This window comes from Anabrus simplex, chromosome 2 (assembly GCF_040414725.1).
Source record: "Anabrus simplex isolate iqAnaSimp1 chromosome 2, ASM4041472v1, whole genome shotgun sequence".
In the NCBI taxonomy this organism is placed as follows: domain Eukaryota; kingdom Metazoa; phylum Arthropoda; class Insecta; order Orthoptera; family Tettigoniidae; genus Anabrus; species Anabrus simplex.
This window is the reverse complement of record NC_090266.1, coordinates 571,116,529-571,139,456: the sequence shown is the minus strand read 5'-3', so window position 1 is coordinate 571,139,456 and position 22,928 is coordinate 571,116,529. Positions and strand designations below refer to the sequence as shown.

The 22,928-nt window shown below is 38.7% G+C and overlaps 1 pseudogene; it reads left to right on the top strand.

Annotated features, from left to right (window-relative positions):
* The first annotated feature begins 479 nt into the window (after positions 1 to 479).
* On the top strand, positions 480 to 18,972 carry LOC136863608 (uncharacterized; annotated as a pseudogene).
* The last annotated feature ends 3,956 nt before the right edge of the window (positions 18,973 to 22,928 follow it).

Here is a 22,928-nt window from a genome sequence, read left to right as displayed (position 1 = left end):
CACGAATGAGGAGATATCGAATTGGTGAGAGGTGATCGATTTGGCTAAATTTGACCAGAAGAGGGGATCGAATGAATGATAAGACACATCTTAAGACACCCAGGACTTGCGCAGTTGGTTTTTGAGGGAAATGTAGGTGGTAAGAAGTGTAGAGGTCGACCAAGGTATGAATATGACAGGCAGATTAGAAGAGCTGAAGGATGTAGTAGTTACATAGAAATGAAAAGTTTAACAATGATAGGGTGGCATGGAGAGCTGCTTCAAACCGGTTTAAGGACTGATGACACAAATAACAAGAACAGCAACTTCAAATGATAACGCCAACCAGTAAATGGCACAGTTCCATCAACTATAAAATTGTGTGCCAATAACTGGAAAATTATGTACCAATAGCTGGAGAATTATTAACGAATAATTGGCGTTGATTTTAACTATTTTCTGCGTCTTTTTCTTCATTATGGAAGTAAACTGAATGGAATATGGGTCCTAGGTAAAAAGATTAAGAAAGCCTTTAGAAAGCACTCCAGGAAGGAAACGCATCTCATTCAAAGCAGCGTCCAGAATGTATTGGATTCCCAGATCAAAATTACGATTCCGGATCAGTAATTAATATACCAAAACATCCCATGGGTCAGCCCCTATATTGAGCAAAGAGGAGGAATGCACCCTTGTTCGGTGAGTATTGGTACCCCCATAGCTTGACTCATTGACAATTTACAAGCTAATTCATTATTTCTGACAATATTCTGAATTATCTGTTCAGGTGGATCTTTGAATGTGCTCGTAAGGGATTACCACGGCGAAAACAAGATATTCAGGCAAGCGTGCCAGAATTTCTTCAGAAGAATAAACGTCCTAATCCTGTTAAAGATACCGAGCTCGATAGCTGCAGTCGCTTAAGTGCGGTCAGTATCCAGTAATCGAGAGATAGTGGGTTCGAGCCCCACTGTCGGCAGCCCTGAAGATGGTTTTCCGCGGTTTCCCATTTTCACACCAGGCAAATGCCAGGGCTGCACCTTAATTAAGGCCACGGCCGCTTCCTTCCACTTCCTAGGGCTTTCATATCCCATCGTCGTCATAAGACATACCTGTGTCGGTGCGACGTAAAGCAAATAGCTAGCCTGTTAAAGATGACACCCCTGGTAACAAATCGTGTTCTGCCTTTCCAGAAAGGCGTCCGAAAGTTTCTGAAAGAACACCCGAGGGTATAACTGCTGCAAGTGCTTGTGTAAGTGAAGAAGACGTGAGAGGATGGTTTACGTTCACAGAATACTTCCTTAAGGAGGAAAATATATTTTATGCACTGTCATGTCCGAGCCGTGTTTTCAACGGCGATGATACTAATTTTGTTCTATGACCTAAGACTTGCACCCACAGGCTGTAAAAAAGTCTACGCAGTAGAGAAAATTCCATCCAAAGCCACTCTCACTGTTATGTGCACATTCCCAGCAGATGGAAAAATATGCCCTCCAATGATTACCCTTTTCAGAGAATTTCTATTAATGTTATTAACAAGATTCCTGAAAAATGGGGCATCGGGAGAAGCGTCAATGCCTGGATGAATTCTGAAGTTTCCTTTGAATTCATAGCTAACGTTTGTCGTCCATACCTCCAAGAAAATAACATCCAACTGCCAGTAATTTTGTTTGTTGATGGGCATAAAACCCATCTAACGTACTACTTGAACGAGCAGTGTAAAGATCTAAAAATTATTCTGACGTCTTTGTATCCCAATTCTACACGAATATTACAGCCTGCTAATGTTGATGCCTTCAGACCTCTCAAAAGTGAATGGAAGAATGCTGCATTCAAATGGCAAACAGACAACGGTTTGAAAAGCTATAACAAAAGAGGACCTTGCACTTATCTTGAATGAAATGCTTGAAAAATGGACTTTGAAATCACAATTAAGAATGATTTCAGAGCTACCGGTTTGTATCCCTGGAACCAAAATAATGTTGATTTTTCAATGTGCTTGGACAGGAATGTTTCTAACCGCAAAAATATTAGCAGCAACAGCGGCAATAGCAGAAAGTCAGAAATCCAGCCTCTTCCATACGACACTTTTGTTCGAGTTGTTAGAGAAGCGACAATAAATAATTTCGAGACTATACAGAATGTGACAGAAAATGCTCATAGAGAAGATTTCTTTCTTCTATATCAACAATGGGAATGTTATCAAAATGAAAACCAGAAAGAGGAACAGGAAGTTACCGAAATCACACCAAATGCCAACACGTCTCTTTCTGATGAAAATCTGAACATTTCAAATCCACAACATGCCGCGAGTGAAGAAGCTAGTCAGAGTTCATCAGAAAGAGACGACAGAGAAGATATAAATAAAGCTCCAACCAAATGTATAAAACAAGTGCTTCTGTGGCCAGAAACACCCAAAAAGAAAGGGAAGCGTCAGGTGGAACGAGTCCCATTTGTTTTAACTTCAAGACAGTTGAATGACCTGCAGGAAGAAAAGGTAAACATGAAGGAGGGAAACTTGAAAACAGAAATAAAAACGAAAACAGGAAAGAGAAGGGAAGAAAATGCATAGGCAAGCTACTGAAGAAATTAAGGAAAAGAAGAACATGAAGAGAGATACCAGCACACCGACGGAGCTGGTATCTCAAGCTAAGCATTCATAGGTTGAGAACACTCCAGCTTCTATGAGTGGTTGCATGAAGAAGAAAGAAAAGGTTCCGTGGAATGTGCTTCAAATGTACAAGAAGTTTCTTCCAAGAAGGGATATGAATGTAATAGCTGTAAAAAACTTTTCCACTCTAAATGTATCACCAGTGAGCATCAAATACATATCCCAGCTGATTCAGATGATGATCCTTTTGTATGCAATAATTATTACGTGATACATGGTAGTGACAATTCTGATGGCTCTGATGATGAAAGTGACGACTTCTCTGAATCAGGGGAATAAATTCTTACTGCTTATATCATACAAAGACCTATGTATAGCAGATTTCTAGCAATTGGACTCAGAAAAAGAAAATGACTGAGATCAAACTCCACTTGGTGTTTCTGTAGTTAATAATTGTATTTGTATACAGTGTTATGTAATTTTACTGAATTTGTAAACTGATTTTTATTTTTTCTTAATTTTCTTAATTTTTACCTGCTGTTGCAGTACCAAGTATTAGGAACAGCTTGTGATTACTAGTTATGAATAATAATCCGCAGAAGAAGAAGAATTAAGGTCGATACAAATTGGGGTTGCCAATGACTGGTAATATGGATGCCAACTACTGGAAAATTGAGACAATAACTGGTAAAATTTTACATATTTTTAAGAAAATTATTTCAAACGGAAAATAACGTTTAAAACTTAGTATAATGTTACTTTAATATTCTAGTATGTTTTGTGTTAGAATCATACTTCAAGCAAGACAAGTGTCGAGGATACATAATTTTTCCTACAAACATGTTCTTAAAGTGCCAATAACTGGGTGGTTTACCCAATATTAGGCCTAATCTGTTGACGGGCATCTGTGTATAGAGATGAAATGGTTATAATATGCAGTGTTAAAGTTATTTTTTTAGAATCTGAGGACGTTCTTGTAGAACGAAGCATGTCGTTGCCCTTACATCTGTCCATTTTTTACTGATATGTTATAGTGTTCTAAGTATTGCATTTCCTGCCACGATAGACTGATAATCTTGTTCTATTAACTGTGCCGTCACTGAAACAATGGTTTCCTCCTTAAGAAAGAAAAAGCAAATATATTGACACATCATGTAGTATGGAGGAGTGTGCAATTATAACCCAATTTTCCTCTTAGGTTGCGGTCACTAGGATGATTACATTCCGTTCGTGAAGAACCAAACCAGTCATCAGGTAGCGAGAGAATAGTTAATTGAAACCGGGTCGACCTGATCTGAAAGATATATATCAAAGTGCAGGCTATGTTGGTGACGAACTGCCACTATGAGATTACCTGATACACAAGGTGAGAATAAATATCATCCCCGTGAAATATAAGACCTTAAAAGTAATTTTCGTTTTCGTAAGACACTAAGTACAATATTATTTCTGAAGTGGAAATTGTAGTTTACATACGTAGAAAGAATACAGATGTTGCATAATGTTAGTCCAGGTAAACTGATGCATTACTGAATTCTAATCAGTGCCTCGTATAGTGTTTGATCAACACAATCATTGCTCAATACCTAGTAGTTCTATAAGGTTTGCCCAAATGAAACTGAGGCTCTTCTTGGTTTCAGTAATGGTTTACTTTTTGTAATATGTGAATATACAGGAATTAATGAGTGATGTATGGGTGACATAGATGCATAAATATATTCGCCATTTTTGTTCAAGCAAGTGACCCATTGGTAACCTCGAAAGAACAACGTCTGTGGTTGGCGGCGGAAACATCCTTCAACGGTGTCTCAGACTCACCATTGCTTGCGAACCGGCATCCCTCGATTGTTTCAATTTCTTCCTTCGTTTCATCGCTAGACTGCCCCTGTACGTGACCTGATATTGACAATCCTTACTCATCCATGATGAAATTCTCAAAACTGTCTGAGCACCGTACAGGTAATTAATACTCATTCTCATACACATCCTTCATACGACGATAAACGTCTACTCCGCTAACACCATCTGCTTTCATAAACTGAATACCCGACTTGGGCAATTTTGGACAAGTTAATGGAAAAAGCCTACCAAGTAATTTTGCTTCTCTACGCACTTTCCGGCGATATAAGCTTTATTCCTGGCAGATATAGCTATGGACCGAAGCACGCACAACTTTCTCTTCACCGGGTAACGATACCCGTATTAAAGCCTAGATTTCATTTAGGTAACACTTATATGTAGCTGTCTTGTTACAGCTAGAGTCACATAACTTAGCGTCTCATTTGTAGTGGGATGATGGAATATTTACGGTTGTCAAACCTTATACTGGCATACTATCTATCGTGCCTTAACCCTTAATTTTTCCTCAATTCGTAAACAACAAACAAGATGTACGTTCAAACTCCTCCAACATCCTAAGTAGTATGTTTCAAATAAATTCTTTTTTTCAGACTTCCCTTCTTCTTTGATTGTCACAGGATCCAATCGCTACCCAGTACATCACTGTAGGTGAATAGTATCTCCAGCCGTTCCTCTCCCCCCTCGTGTATAGTCTCATATGTGAACGTTTTACATTATTATCGATATTTCTTATCGGAAGCAGTAAAGATATTCTTGGTCCACCTGGAATGACATGGACTTGAAACACCGCTAGGGAAAGCTAGGAAATGGATTTGCCCTTTGTTTTGTGGGAAATCACTCAGATTCTAGTAAAAATGAATCGAAGATTAATTTCATTAGGTTAATCACTTACTTCCTTGCGCTACCAGAATATTGCTCAGAGCACCACCAAGTACATTAAAGGGATGGTCGTTACCTGGTACAAATCATTAATTTCTCCACTAAAAATGAAGTATTTTAAACCTACGTACATGACCAAACCACACCTGACGCTCCAGGGAGGTGAAAGGCGATACTAGTTGATGATGCTGACATTAATATAGTGAATGCAATCCCCTGTTTTCTTGTTATTGTATTATGGTAGTTTGTTCGAACGTCGCGGTCTACAGTATGCTGTACGTAGTTTGAAAGCTTGTATGGTAATCTGTACCGTGATTTTTTGATGAAACTATGCTACCAAATACAGTAGTTACTAAAATAATACTTCGTAATATTACTGAAGATCATTCCACGACACAAAGTTCATCATCATTGTACCGGGAGGTACACCCCAACGCCGCGCATTCAAATTCAGCGCCTAAACGAACCCCTCTATTGGTAAAAGAGTGAAACTGAAACTTCACCAACTTAGAACTTTACTCAGAAGATGTCACCACAGAAATATGATGTAATTTTGTTATTGTGCAGTTGCCTAAACCGAGTGAATTTATCCTTGTTTTGTTTGCCATTCATCAAGAAGTTTGGACATTCTTCCACGGATGGCAATACTAAAAACTATGTTCATGCACACTGGTGCGAGGTGTAAGAAGTTATAATTTAAGGAAGTTTCGTATTTCTAGGTTTTTGTAACTGAATGGTGTCCATTTGTTTTCTGGTTGCCGATATTACCTTTTTCTTTCCAACAGTTTTGAATCTAGCCAATCAATAATTTCTGTAATTAATTTTCCACCTATCACAGGCTTCTTGTTCGATTTTGAGTGTTTCATTTGAATTTAACCAATAAAATTGAGAGGGTGTGGCTGGTTTAGTCTTGAATGATTTCGAACCTTCCCTAAGGGTTTATAAACTGCGGCTTTTCACGTTTCTTGGCCAATTGATCGTCATCTCACTGAGTGTGTGTGTCAAAGCGGGAGGCGGACGGCCTCTTTCATCGGTCAACAGAACATCTGCAAGGTAATGGCCACATAACTTCTTTCTCTCTTGCTACCTCCGCAGTTTAACCCGAGGGAAAGGTCCGACTCTTTAGTGATGTAACAAGCTATTCCACAATGTAACTTTCTTCCGGCTAATGTAAAAACCTTCATAACATATTTAACTGTAAACCGGGGATAGAGAGTGACGTACCCTCTCGAGCTCCCCTTTCATCTTGGTTTGAGTTTGTGTTCGGGCCGTTCATATAATCTGTTCTTTTTCGTCAAGGCCCTGTAGGTTGGGTACTAGATACCCCTGTATAACATCTTGCAATTTGTAAGTTGTGCGAGTGATTGTAATTTTCTGATATTGCCTTGAATAGGCTAGAAGATGCTGAGAGCCTGTTTGTTCTTTTTCAAAGTTTTTGTGAGATTAAAGAGTGCCTTTGGAAGGCTAGATATTGTAATTTTGGGAGCAAGTGCTCTTGATTTGGGGGATTTCTGCCCTTGACTTAATGGTTCTCAATTTTTGTGTAAACTGAATCCGGTATCTCCGGAATTGTAAAACTGGTGGCTTAAGGCCCAAACTATTAAGGTTCTGAATCTTGGAATTTTCCCAATCTTATTTAATGATTGCTACTTGTACCTGTAATATTGTCGTGAAAAAATGGTTAAGTTTGAAGTTCTGAAAATATAACCTTCAGATTTTTAAATTAATTTTGATATTGGAGTTGGACCCATTCACCCCGGCACCTTCTTTAAACTCTTGCTGCTCCACGGGTATACCCATAACAATCATCATCATAATCATCATCATAACCATAAAAAAATAGGAAAACAGTTCATGAATGCGTAGTATTTTTGAGTCAAAAGGAGATGGAACCTCAAAACAAATATGAATTAAAATGGTGAGCGTTTTCCAGAACCATGACTTCTGTGAGTGTGAGGATGAACCCAGATATGGTTGAAGACTACTTCGTGTAGCGCCTTTAATATATAATCACCACCACTGCCACAAACATGTGCAAAATTTTCTATTAGACATGCCTTCGCATAATACAGCAGTTTATAAAGCGGTAGTCATTGTGAATCGGACAGGAATTAGAATCATGTTATTTGAAGGTACGTTTTCGTAATAATAATATTAATAATAATAATTCTTATTTCCCTTACCATAATGCCTGTCTTAGGGACGCCGAAGGGCAGGCATTTCGAAGTCCAAAAGTAATGTCCAATCCGCCATTGAAGTATTGACATGAATCTCTCACACTTAAGTGGTAAATGACTGTGAAAGATTTCAATTCTTCTATCTTGAGCACATGAGAAAAGTATTTAACCAGCCACGGAGTGGAAAAGAAGGTTTAATTAAAAAGCTGTTCCTAAGTTAGATATTGTTAAGACCATTAAACCAAGTGAATTTAGAAGAGATGGATTATTATTTATTGATACCACGACGCGCAGGTCGCCTACGGGAGTCAAATAGAAAGACCTGCACCTGGCGAGCCGAACCCGTCCTGGGATATCCCGGCACTAAAAGCCATACGACATTTCATTTTCATTTATTGATAACATTATACTCTCAATGTTGGTAAGTAAAACCCACGTCCATACATAATTACACGTACAAGGACTCAGAGCTTTGGTCTTTTTGTAACCTTGATCCACATTCATATTCCCTTTCGCTGGTTGGGAAATGAAATGAGTAAGGAACTCCATCTTGTGTACTTATTCGTTGACAGCGTCATTTCCGGACGCAGTCTCTAGTGTAGAGGGAGGAAAGCAATATCTGGCCACTTGGAAGGAAGAATATCGTCCCCCTTCTCGTAGCACCAAAGTAATTTCACTCTACTCAGTGAGCGATTCAGCAGAAGAATTGTATTCTGTTTTATTTCTGTACGCTTTCTCGACAGGTAAGATATTAATAAATTGCAACGTTAAAAACTATTTACAATACAATTCCCTTCAGTTGCTTTCAAATTTAGGAAACACCACAATATCTCAGTACAGCCCTAATGGTTGATTCACTAAACTTGCCTGTAAATATACTGGTTTAGTTTTGCCACATTCAAAGTTTCTTAAGGTTCAAATACATATTTTTTATTCTGAAAGACTGATCACCAAAAAAAGTCTGATTACAGCTCTTGTTCATTATGAAAATCAACAGAAACCAACTGTCCAAATCGTATTATCTACAGTAAAAACAATAATATACTGGGAAATGGCCGCGTTTTGGTAGGAAAATGGATTTATACTTTATATATTTATTCATTTATTCTGCACCACCAACAGAGATCACTCTCTAATTACAGGAGGTTTACATAATATACATTCTCAATGTATGATACAAAACAAAATAAAACTGTGTACCGTAATTCAGATGTGAAAACAAACAAAACTGATACATTAACACAGGGAAATAGTTTATAACAGTTATAGTGTACGGGCAAACAGATTTACAGTAGCAATGAGTGTTATAATAATTCAGGATATAATATTAAGGACTTAAACGATTCGTGGCTTTAAAGAAACTACCATGTACTTTTTATATCATCTGCGAAGTTACAGGCAGGTATAAATGTAAAAGGAGAACTAACCATGCAATAAGTATGAACATGGGACATATGCTGCTGTGCAAAACATAAGGATGAAAGTAACTTTCGCATGTTGTGTCACTGCCAAGTGACATAGCCCTATAAAACTTGAACCATACACAGGAAGAACTGCTACAGTATGGTACGATAGGCAACTGAAAGGAATATGCGATGAGATGAATAGAAATGACATTTGTATACAGAGGCAATAAATTTCACGTAAGTCACTGCGACTCATTATGGTCCCCTGGGCATCACAAAAGAAGGGACATGGTTTCTAAAAGAGTGTGTGATCAACAAGGACAGCGTTGCTTGCTCTGCAACGTGTTCCATTACTGAAAACAAGATTAGTAAGGAGTTATTGTGGTAAGGCTTTCCATTACTTCACCAGCGCGGTTGACATTTGCTGGATGGTCGTTGGTACATATGGACGTGCTGCAATACGTCTGCCCAACATTCCCACGCGTGCTAGATGGGATTTATGTCAGGATTTGTGTCCATTCGCCGAATACCTTCTGGTTCCAAGAACTCTTCCACCTACGCTGTTCGAAGCGATCGTGCATTTTCATCCATAAAAATGAAGTCAGGGCCGAATCCACCCATGAAAATACGCACATGAGGAAGAAGTACACTGTCAGAATAACGTTGACCACTAAGTGTATCCCGTTCAAAGAATTGGAGATCGGTACTCCCATGCAACATTGTGACTCCCCACACCACAACATTTGGACCACCAAAATGATCATGTTAGACAATGTCGCTGGGTGCATTACGTGTTCCCACCTCTCGCCAGATGAGGGTAGGTCTGGAATCACTACTCAGACTGAATCTGCTCTCGTAGGTGCAGACTTGATGCACTTGGTAACATGACAATGGGTGCCGCCGATGTGCGGGTGTCAATGGAACACAACGTAATGTTCGTCAGGAAAACTGCCCCCCCCATGCAGTCATCGTGCAACTGTTGGAGCCTTGCAGTCCTGATAAATGTGGTTGCAATTGTACCCGATGTTTAATGGGAGTCTCTTCTTGCCTGTTGCACAACGTAGTGGGCATGTGCTGCTGTAGTTGTCAGTAGTCGACCCCCTCCTCCCCCTCCCGCAGCAGTGACTCTTGTTCGGAATGTCCTCCATTAACGTGAAGCAATGCTGTAGGCAAATGCCAAACTCCTGGGCTACACTCGTCACACTTCGTCCTTCTTCCAGTTTCCCGATGATTCTCTCCCGTAATGAAGTCATCCACATTTTCTCTCTGGTCCATGTTGTGATGAACAACACCACCACAGTGCACTGTAACATCTTTCTGATTGACTCACACTCTCTTGTCCCGTTCCTTCAAAATGTCAGACCAATTTGGCGCTATAGTCGCACTGACTTCACGCCAGGTTTCTCTGTACGTATCGTAGACCTCTGACGATATGTTACCTCACTCTCATTCATTTCCACCGAGTAGTTGAAATGTTATTTTGCTTTATCTATCTCGTCCTTAAGATTTGCACTGCAGTGTACATACACCTACAGTCTATACCTTTAGAAATAGTGCCTTAATTGAACTCAAGCTGTCTAGCATAGTGCGGCACATTACATTTACTGTGTGCCTTCTTCAATAATTTTACATATAATTGTAACTAACAGCAAAGTCTAAATCAAGATCCGGAAATTTATGAACTGTGATGTTATATCTGTGGCGTTTGGGCAGAACATGATAACTCCAACAATGGCCTATCTGTGCTATCACTGTAGTTATGTAAAGGAAACAACCCTCCTTCATTAGATATATACCTGATATCTCCATCTGCTCTTAAGCGCTCACTACAGAATTGGTATAAACCTGATAACTGTCAATATTGCAATTCAGGTTTGGTCAGATCCGGACAAGAACACTTATCGAGTATAGACTAAACCACTGTCCACCTTGTATAATGTAAACACAGGGAGTTATGATGTTAGGATCAAATTAAATGTTAATACATAGGTTGTCATTGCTTCTTTTCAGTTGTCAAGCATAGCATTAGTAAGTCATAGCATCAATCATTTGATAAGACTTCTTGTTTCTGATGCATACGTTGTTTTAACATCCATAATATTTGACGTTTTTCGTGTTAAAAGAATAGTAGATTCTGTAATTAAAAGCCGCAACAATAAGCAAGTACTTGCAAGTAATATATTTCGTCAAATACTAGACAGGATAAAAATTAATAGTTTCGTAACGGAGACATTAAGAGAAATCTGCCACAAACACTTAGCTGAAGGTCCAACACATCAATAGTGGTTCAGATAAATCAGAATTATTTTATTTTCATTTTCGAACCTTTATAAAACTGTGTTTCACTAGAAGGATGATTGACACAGAAAAAATAAATTTGTTTGGCGTAATATCTTCTGGCTGCATGTCACTAAGGATTTTAGAGAATTGAAGTTTAAATTCAAGTATTCACTTCAAAATGTGGTACCTTTCAGAATTTTAACTATAAATAGACGGGGACAACTGTCAAAGGAAAACATGCATTTGCCTGTTGCATATGAGGAACCGGTGAAGATTCAAAAGTATGATGATTTAGTGTCCATGTTTGAGCTTATTGATCCCCGGTACAATAGATTCTACCCAGGAGCTGTATGCTTCAGAGGATGCTACTACCTATGTGAGTGATAGAGATGAAGAATTCATTTAATACCAAGTACTTTGTGTTATTTTCAGATGGAAATACTGTAAAATTCTTAAAAGTTATGAAGCACGCAGGCTTCCTGAAAGTGACATACATGTAGTTTTCTTATATTCATTTCCTCTTGTACATGATTTAATACTGTCAATTTGTGTTAAAAATGTAAATAAATAAGCAGATATTACGTTCTGATTAAGGGCAACGTAATTTGGTCAGACCATGATAACTCCATTCCTTTCATTTATTACTGCAGTTTAGAAACTGTATAAAAGCGTAAGCATATGTATCTAACAGTAAAATATGCTAATGCATAGTATTTTCATTTCAATTTATATCTGCAATAGATCCCTGATTTTTAAATTAAAATTGAAAACAAAAATGCTTATATCACAAAACAGCATATTTGGAGATATCATGTTCTGGCCAAACACCAAAGATATGTAGTGCATATTCTAAACGGTGGTAATTTTCCATAAAATACTCTTTTAGAAATCGAAAGTAACTAGGGATGTTTTTGTCTTAAATTTCCTTTCCGGGTATTGTACGAGACTTTTGTAGAAAGTAATTGTTATCTAGTTCATCATTAATAACTCTATGGAGGTATGTTTGATCAATTATTATTATATGTCTGTTTAATAATGAAGTTAAGTTGAATCCTTTCAGGAGACCCTTATTGTGAATTATGCCTCTAGGAAGAAACCTTTTATATTTTTTAAGTGCAGGTAACGTAAGAAAATTTTCTGCATTTTCTCCACGTGATTTTGATAAGTGATGTTGCTGATTGCTTACAGTAACACCACTTACATTAGTTCAAACTAAGAGTTCTACCATTAGCGTTTAAAAAATAGTGGGAAAATTCTTTTATGCTTGTATGCCATTCCACCATTTAATACGTATATCAAAATCTAAACCATCTATTAATGGAAGGTTTAAATCGCCTACAAGAGTGATATCCCGGCTTTGAAATTTGTGATAAGTTTTAAATAAATGATAAAATATTAGGTATGTTTCTAGATCACAGACGGGTGTAAAATATACAGATACAAGGTAAAATGTATGATGATGTAACACTATTTTAACACATACTGTCTCAAAATCTTTACATTTTAAACCTGCTTATGACATAATATCCTGATTGACAGCAATAAGTACCCCTCCTACCCTCGGTACCCATTCTATCTCTGCAATATATATTATATCTGTTTTCTAAGCGTTCACTATTGCTGACGTCACTACTTAACCATGTCTAGAAACTTAACAATACATCATGTTCTGATTCTGTACTATTTTCGTAAAATTCGTTTAGTTTTGTATTGAGTGCCCTCACATTCTGATGGTAAGTATAAATGATATTAGAATCTGTTATGAGTCTGAAGGATAAGTCATTTTAGTTTAACTTACTGACGTCTTCAAGCGTTTTTTGGTTATAAACGTACTGGTGCTCTTTCCGCTTGAGAAGCTTTAGGTTGCCTGATGGTTCCATCCATAAATACGCGTAGTTATTCTCATTCTAGAATCTGCGCGCATCCTCAAGGAATCTTGTTACGATAAGGAGTTAATTTCTAGTTTATGTAGATTATTCCATTACTTGGAAAGCCAAGCTTGAGATGCGTACAGATTGCTCTTCACCTTACCTCTTCCAATTAAGTTTTCTTTACCTGCTCTCCACACAAACTTCACAATGATCCCCCTGAAGACTGATTGGGTTGTTCTTTTAATATGTGGCAGGTATCGATCATTTCGTAAATCACTTCAATATCCAACGCTCGACTTAACACCTTCACACATTCAAGTGTGTCTTCTCTTTTTGTTTCAGGAATTCCGTGAATTTCTCTGGAATTCCTTCTGCCATACTGGTCTAAATCGTCAAGCTGCAATGTCACATCGTTAAGCTGCGTTTTGGGTTGCTGGTTCCCCTCTTGTTGTTTGTCAACGTTTTCCAAGCACGAAGCTAAGTTACTTCTTTTGATTCTACTTTAGTTAGTTCCGCGGCGTTTTCACGTTTCTTGAGAGTCAATTCATAACGCTTGCCCAGTTACTGATCAGTTTCCTTGTTCTTCATTTTCAGTTGTGTAGTTCATTATTTACACTTTCCTTCCCTATTTTAATTTTCGCTACTTTATTCTTTAATTCAGTTAGTAGTTGGTATATATCACTAACAGATGGCGTATGCGCTCTATTACCACTGCCTACCACCTGACATGTCTTACAGTTCCACAACCGTCCCTCCGATTATATTATGTCCACGCCCTGATCTGTTAAATCCGCACATTTACTATGGTACCAACCCTGACATGCTCTGCACTTAATTTTCTGTGAACTGTTCCGTTTGCTAACTGTTTTACCACATTCTACACAAGCATTCATAGCGGAGACGTTGCGAAATGTTAAATCGATATTTCAACGGCGATGATCCTCCTCTAGTTTGAAATTGTCTGTTTTTAACAATGTATTCACTGATATTTGCTTTCATCTGACCTAAACACTTCGTATTCACTTTACTTGAATGTTTACTGTTCTTTCAGAGTTTCGATGCACACAAATTTGTCAGTTTGATAGTGAAATGCTAATTGTTAGATGTGCATACCTTTCTATCTGGATGGGGTTTAGTTGCTGACCACGCTCACGACCAGTACTCCGCCCAGGCGTCCACACCTGGTATCTCACATGTTTTGCCGAACTGCACATTAATCGGTCTATTTCTTTGGATCGTCTCTGCACGTCATCCACATGGGATTCCGTGCAATTAACACAGAAGATAATAGTGCCAATTTACCATCGCCCCTATTCTCTTTAATCCAATATATGATCAGGAATTTGTTATGTTGTTGGGCAAGGGTTAATCTCCAGACCTGCATCTCCAGTCCCCGTCTGCACTGCTCTAACACCCAGCGATGTTGCTTTGCAATTTTCACTTCCGCCTGGTATTTATCCAGAATTTTTCCTATACCTGCCATGTCACCTCTCAGGCTATTTTTCAAGTCCTGAATGTCCTTACTCTATTCCATAATCGGCTCTCTCGTTGTGTCTGCTTGGCTGACCTCTTATAAAACCTCTTTAAATACCCTCCCAACTCGATGGCCCAGGATTGCTTTCCACTCCTCCAATTACCAATAGCACCGCGATCACTATCACTGCCAACACCACTTCAAAGTTTTCTACATCGCACTTTAGTCCACATACCTGGTACTTTATGCTGTTATTCCATCAGCTGATGACCGCTCGGTAGAGTTATATGCCCATCCCCGTTTCACTCACGCACCGAACACTCAGTACTCCCACATACACGTCTGTTTCGCTTGCAGGGCTCCACTCGACGAATATCCATGATTTATACTTGTATTGAGATATTCCTTCCTGCCCTTGCGCATTTTGTAACTTCTCTCTGCAGAATGGAATTTGTCTCTCAAATGGAAGCTTGCCAATGTACGACCTGTTCCCAAACAGAAAATACCAGTAGTCTGTAGTGATTTTGGGCCTATCAACATCCTCTGTGCGCCTAATTAGGCACTAGAAAAATGTTCATGAGCAGATTTGTGAATCTTTGTCTAAATACCACATACTAAATCCCTAAAAATCTGGGTTAAAGAAGGGCCATAATAGTACTACTGCTCTGCTGAATGTTACAGAGGATACACGCGCGGTTGCCGATAAGAAGCAGCCTTACGTCTCTTTGATTTCTCTAAGGTATTTTACTCTGTTTACCATCAGTTGATTCTTGCTAAGCTGAAGTCAATTCGCTTCTCGCAAAGTATTCTCTCGTAATATTGAATCATATCTGTCACATAGATCGCAAATAGTCTCGTTAGTTGAAGGACTACCCTCTAGCAGGGAATCATTAAAATGGGGCTACCATAACGATCGGTCCTTGGGCCATCATGCCTGTCTATTTTTATTAATGACATTTCTACAGTCTATAAAAGCAGTGTCTTCCACATGTATGCTGATGACTGACAAGATTACATCCCTTTAGTCCCACTAACACACCTTCATGTATAATGCACTTTAACCATGGAATCTTTCGACTGAGAGAATAGAGCGAAACTCATAACCTCCGATTAAATGTAGCTAAGACCGAGCTTATTTCCATAAGTTACAAAAAAAAAGTTTAAAAATTGTTGATCTCAAATCTCTTCCTGCAATAAAGATTCTAGATACAGATGTCCATTTCAGTGACACCGTTAAAAATCTATGTCTAGTTTTAGACAGAACCTTATTCTGGCCAGTTCATACGTCAAATGCGATTCGAAAAGTTGTATCATCCATGCATATTTTGAAACGTAACGTTTCAAATGCGAAAACTACTTGTTTAAAGCCTTATATTCCCAAACATTGTCTATGGTTCAGTCGTATACAACGACTTACCTGAAATTTTTGAGCATAAAACTACAGATTGTACAATAGGTATGTGTTCTTTATGTAACAGATGGCAGGCGTGATCAGCACATAACACCCTATTACATACAGCTGCAATGCGTCAAACTACATGAACGTCCTGAAATCTCAGTAGCTGTTGCTGCGCACAAAATTCTCAAAATGAAGTCCCCTTCCTAGCTTTATAAATCATTTATACCCATGGAGTTAGTACTTAACAGAGATAATAGGTTTTCTTTCTTCATGGGGCCTCTAAATATTAGTTCCTAATTAGCGTCGACCTCTAAGATCTTTTGCTACCATGTTTTTCCTTCATTCCCACCTAGATATACATGCTCCCTTCACAAAGCTTCAGGTTGTTCTTATTGGGTCTTCTTGGATTTTTTTATCTCTCCTCACCTGGTAGTCCTAGAGTGGAGACTCTGATTCTACCCAGCGCATCACATTCGAAAAGTATGTGTTCAGCTGTTTCCTCTGCTTCATTGTATTTGCTACATATGCTGTCTCTTATTACTCCAATTATCTGCAGGTGTTTGTATTTCGTTACATGATAGTACAATGTAAGAATATAAGAAGGAGAAAATGAACCCTAGTATTAGGCACCTGGTTTGGCTCTGTGTTGTAGTGGTTGCTGCGATTAGCTGCCACATCTTGAGACCCGGCGTGGATTCTTGGCTCAGCCACGAAACTTTAAAAGTGGTACGAAGTCTGGAACGGGGTCTGCACAGCATCGGAATGCCAACTGAGCATAGGGGATTCGATTCCAATCTCAACCTTTTCAATGGTTTTCCGTGGTTTCTCATTTCTCGCCCAGGCAAATACCGAGGTGGTACCTATTCCTAAGGACACGGACGCTTCCTGCCCTCTTCCTTACCTATCAATTCCAATATTCCCATCCCCTGCAAGGTCCCTGTTCGGCAAAACAGGTGAGGCCGCCTGGGCGGAGTACTGGTCGCCCACCCCAGTTGTATCGCCAACCAAATGTCTCACGCCCCAGGACACTGCCCTTGAGGTGGTGGAGGTGAGATCCGTCGCAGAGTCTGGGGAAGAACCGGTCATGGAGAATAAATGCATTTAAAAAAATATGCAGCTCTATTGCTCCAAAATTAACATTTGTATTATTTAACTGGGCTCGAACTCGCAACCTTCGAATCATTTGGCGTGCGATTTACAGTTGTTCTACGAGAAGCATATATCGATTGAGTACTTCTTAAACACCATACTCTAGCACAGTTTACAGTGCTTCTACAGCACATCTACAAGCGCATGCATTATTTTCTTTTATTACAGGATAGTACAATATAATATTACACGAAGAATCTAACGCTAATATTATGCAGCTGTATTATTTGAAACTTATCATTTATTGTACTCATATCACAAAATAATGATAAACTAATAAAAGTGGCAGCATTGACAGGGCTCGAACTCGCAAATTTCGAACCATTAAGCGAGCGTTTTACCGCTGTTTCAAGAGAAGCAGAAGCCAAATAACTCCTTCTTAAACACCATAGTTCAGAATAAGTAAAGAATTCATACAAGCTTCCTTTTTATTTTTTTCTTATTTTTAATAATGCGTCAATGGATGGTGGCTACCAGGTTCAGTGATTATCGTGTTTTATTGCATATTGAAGGCGATCGGTTTTTGTGGACTAGTTAGGGAAGAGAGGTCATTTTTAGGCCTATATGAAGTAACCCAACAGACGGTGTATGACACGTTACACTATACTGAATTTTCAAACTATAATTGCTGTCAATTACAAAGCTAGAGAAATAGTTCCCATACATCTTTTGCGTAACTCCCTCAACAACTAATTGTATCACACTAATTACTATGGTACTCTTTGCAACTATTGATTTCATTATTTAAGGAAACAGTAAATAGGATTCATTTACGACTCAGAGCTTATCCAATCGCAAACTGAAGTCAAACTACTTCTCTAGATATTTTCTCTGAGGTTAGTAAGTTTTGATCTGAGGACTGTTCCGTGAAGTTTCATCTGTATTACGCTAATTTATGCTATTGTTCGGCGGTATAGTTGGGTTTACAACTGCATTTACAAATCCCTATGCTCCACAAATCACGGTAACTATCTATAATTTGTGTTTGTTACGAGATCATAGACTGGACAATCACAATGCACGTCTTTCATTTAATCATTTTACCACAGCTAACGTTTGTGTTTGAAACTCTAATCAGTTAATCGAATATTTCAGCTCACACATTTACAGTGAGTTCTCATGTCAGAAGAATCGTTTATCTTTGAGTGGGTACCTCTGCAAAGCATAAATGAGAGCATGGGCCATCACAGCATGCAGACTTCTTTCATTAAATATGAAAAAAGCAATAAATCCTGTACATTTATCTCTATAATAAACATTTGACCCATTTTCACACCAGGCAAATGCTGGGGCTTTACCTTATTTGAGGCCACGTTCACTTCCTTTCCACTCCTAGGTCTTCCCTATCCCATCGTTACCATAAGGCCCATCCATCCGTGTCGGTGCGACGTAAAGCAAACTGTAAAAAAAAGAGCCTATCTGGTCCGAAGTAGTCAACATACACTGCCAGAATTAGTACACCCCTCTTAAAGTTTTCCAGTTCACTCAAGATTTAATGCTGTAACAGTTCATACGGAGTACATGAAATGATTACATTTACAGATCAATTGTTCAAGTGGTACTGAGACACCAGGTGTCGATCCTTGCTGAAACACCCTTATTAGTACTTGGTGTATCCTCCACGCGCGGCAGTGCAGGCGCTGATTCTGGCATCCATTCGATCTTCCATATAGCGAATACTGTTTTGGGATACATTATTCCAAGCCTATTCGACCTGTTCACGTAGTTCTTCAAGAGCTGTGGGTTGACGAGTCTCACGTGGCAGTTGTCGTCCCATCATATCCCACACCTGGTCGATGGAAGACAAATCCGGAGATCGTGCTGGCCAGGGAATTTGCTGCACGTCTTGGAGAGTACGTTGAGTTTCACGCGAACATTATCCTGTTGTAAGAACACATCATCTGTTGCAAGAATGACAAAAGGGCGGGTCTTATAACATTCTGCACGTACCGAGTGCTGGTCAGCGTTCCCTTCACAAACACCAGAGGTGAACTAAAGTTTTAGCTCATCGCACCCCAGACCATGAGGCCTGGGGTGGGGCCAGTGTGTATTGGACGAATGCACTCTACGAGTCAGTACTCGCCATGTCTACGTCGTACGCGCAAACGACCATCACTTGCGTGCTGGCAGAATCTGCTTTCATCGCTGAAGACCACGGCCTGCCATTCCATCTTTCAAGTGATCCTCTGACGCACCAGTTGAACCGTGCACGTCCATGCTGTGGTGCATGTGGAAGACGGGCTAGAGATGTACGTGCCCGTAGTCCCACTGCTAGTAACCAGTTGGCAACAGTTCGTGTTGACACTTCTGAGCTCGCAAACCCTCCTGTCTCTGCTGTGGTAGCTGTACGATCTGCCACTGACGTCTGTACTGCGTGGACGTCCAGAAACTCGTCTACGGGTGTGAGAATGTTCACGTGACCTTTGCAACTAGTATCGTTGCAAAACTCACGCAGCACATCCAACTTGTATGGCAATCCTTGGAATGGACCATCCCGCCACTCGGAAGGCCACAATTTGATCCCTGTCAACTCACCCAGTTGGCTGTAGGAAGCACGAGTGCGCCTCTGTGGCATGCAGCTATGTTACTACGATACCGTAGTTCAAATCCCGGTCATTCCGTGTGAGGTTTGTGCTGGACAAAGCGGAGGTGGGACAGGTTTTTCTCCGGGCACTCCGGTTTTCCCTGTCATCTTTCATTCCAGCAACACTCTCCATTATCATTTCATAGCATTTTCCTTGTTATTCATGAATCACTTTGGGAGTTGCCACCCCATTGTAATAATAGCCTGTATATGGTTCATTCATTACATCCCTGACCCGGTCAAAGACTGGAAAACAGGTTGTAGGTTTTCATATTACACATGCATCGAAAGCACATATATTTAAGATTTTGCCGTGTGAACGTGGCTCGGACTTATAATGTCACAATCAAATATCTATGAAATAAAAGAATAATCATATATTTTACTAGCAAGATACCCGTGCATCGCTACGGTATTATACTGAAATTTATAATTGAATGCTTATTGTTTTAGATATATAATCCGCCGAAATTCGCGATCTGACTCGTTTTCTGCGAGAATCCACCAAAATTCCCGATCTGACTGGTTTTCTATGATTTTACGGCACGTCTCCTCCCATTTTTAAATCTTCCTTTCCAGCAATCGATTTCGTACTTCCCGGGCTAGACTCAGGTATTCCTCCCGGTCAGTTGGGTTCGTAAATCTTTGCCATCTTTTCCTATAATATTTTTAATATGGATAAAATCCTTCAGGAGATCCGGCGTGGTGTCATATTGGGTGCCTTGGTGGCACTGAACCCGCGTCCGGACTGCATTCTTAGTCATTACCCGTCCAGGAGCCGTTTCCAGCGCGGTCCGCGCATTTGACGACGGTCCGGAATATTATTATTATTATTATTATTATTATTATTATTATTATTATTATTATTATTATTATTACTATTATTATTATTATTATTATTATTATTATTATTATTATTATTATTATTATTATTATTATTATTATTATGTGTTGCTGGAATGGCTGATGACAGAGAAAACCGGAGTATCCGGAGAAAAACCTGTCCCGCCTCCGTTTTGTCCAGCACGAATGCCACATGGAGTGACCGGGATTTGAACCACGGAACCCAGCTGTGAGAGGCCTGGCGCGCTGCCGCCTGAGAAACGGAGGATCCTGATAAGTACATTAATAACAGTAAAATCAATTGGTCTCACCTCCTTCTACACCCCACCCCCCACCGCCGTTAAGTTTAATTACCGCCACCCCCCCCCACCAACAAATTTAAGAGAATGCTTGTTTCTTTATGTTTAAGGAAGATTCCAGACACCAATGTTCAAGTCTATTACCTTCGGTTTTGAGATGTAAATATCCCCATAAAAATAATTCAATTTCTTTGAATTTTCCCGCAAAAAGTACTTGTTTCTTTAATAGTAAAGGATCTTCTAAATACCAATTATCACGACTCTGACTTCTTCAGTTTTCGATTTATGTGTCCTCATGAAAGGAATTCAACTCCTTTACACTCCCGCCCTCCAAGATGGTTTCCCCACCAAAACGCGTTCTTCTTTGTTTTTAAAGGAGGTCCAAATACGAATTTTCACGTCTGTAACAACTTCAGTTTTTATTAGATGTATGTATTCTCATACAATTAAGTCAATTAATTTTTCAATTCTTTCACCCCCCCCCCCCCCGTTTCTTTGGATTTTCCGAGAATACGTGTTTCTTTACTTTTAAAGCAGATTGCAAATATAAAATTTCACGTCTGTAACATCTTCATTTTTGAGATATTAGTAGCCTAATTAAAAGAATTCATCACCATTTTCAGTCACTTTTACCCCCCCCCCCTCCCTCGAACCAAGTGGTATTTCCGAAAACTAAAAGTACACGTTTCTTTATGTTTAATAGAGATAAAAAAATACCATTTTTCTCTTCTGTAACATGCTAAGTTTTTTTTAGATATACTGTAAAAATTCTCATTTTAAAATTTCACCCCTTTTGAGTTCCCTTTAAGTGGAGTTTCCAAAAACAAATCACCTATTTTTTTACATGTACAGGAGATTTACACCCACTCTTTACGTCTGTAACATTTTACGTTTCCAAGTTATTCTGTAGATAGTCTTTCAAAAAATTCACCCCAATTTGTCACTCCTGTTTAACCGCCATTAATTGGCTTTTCCAAAAACTAAAACACACGTGTTGCTTTATTTTTAAAGGAGATCCCATATGCAAATTATCAGTTCTGTAATATCTTTCGTTTATGAGATATGTGTATCCCCATTAAAGGCATTCAACCCATTTTTCACCCTTTTACACCCCTCCTATTAGGATTTACGGGAAACAAAAAAATACGTGTTCCTTTATTCTTAGAGGAGATTCTAACTACCAATTTTGACATCTGTAAATTTTAAAGTTTTAAGATGTAGACACACTCATATTAAAAATATTTGGATTTTCCAAAAACGAAAAAATGCGTGTTTCTTTACTTTTAAAGTAGATCCAAAATACCAATTTTCAGGTCTATAATATCTTCAGGTTCTGAAATATAAGTAGCCTCATGAAAGGCATTCAACCCATTATTCACCCTTTTAAACCCTTCCTATTGGGATTTTCCGAAAACAAAAGAATACGTGTTTTTTTATTTTTAAAGGAGATTCTAAACACCAATTTTTACATGTATAAACTTAAAAAGTTTTGAGATATAGATACACTCAATTTAAAAAATCACCCCCTTTTCAACCCCCCCCCCCATTAATTATATTTTCCACAGACAAAAATACGTGTTTCTTTATTTTAAAAGGAGATCCCAAACACCAATTTTCAGGTCTGTAATATCTTCAGGTTGTGAAATATAAGTAGACTCATGAAATGCATTCGACTCATTTTTCAACCTTTACCACCCTTCCTATTACGATTTTCCGAAAGCGAAATATACGTGTTTCTTTATTTTTAATGGAGATTCTAAATACCAATTTTTACATCTATAACTTTTAAAAGTTTAGAGATATAGATACAATCATTTTAAAATATTACCCCCTTTTCACCCCCCTTAATTGGGTTTTCCAGAAACAAAAAAATACGTGTTTCTTTATTTTTAAAGGAGATCCCAAACACCAATTTTCAGGTCTATAATGTCTTCAGTTTCTGAGATATAAGTAGCCTCATTAAAGGCATTCAACCCATTTCTCACCCCTTTCCACTCCTCCTATTGCGATTTTCCGAAAACAAAAAAAAGTGTTTCTTTATTTTTAATGAAGATTCTAAATACCAATTTTTACATCTGCAAACTTTAAAAGTTTGGAGATATAGATTCACTCATTTTAAA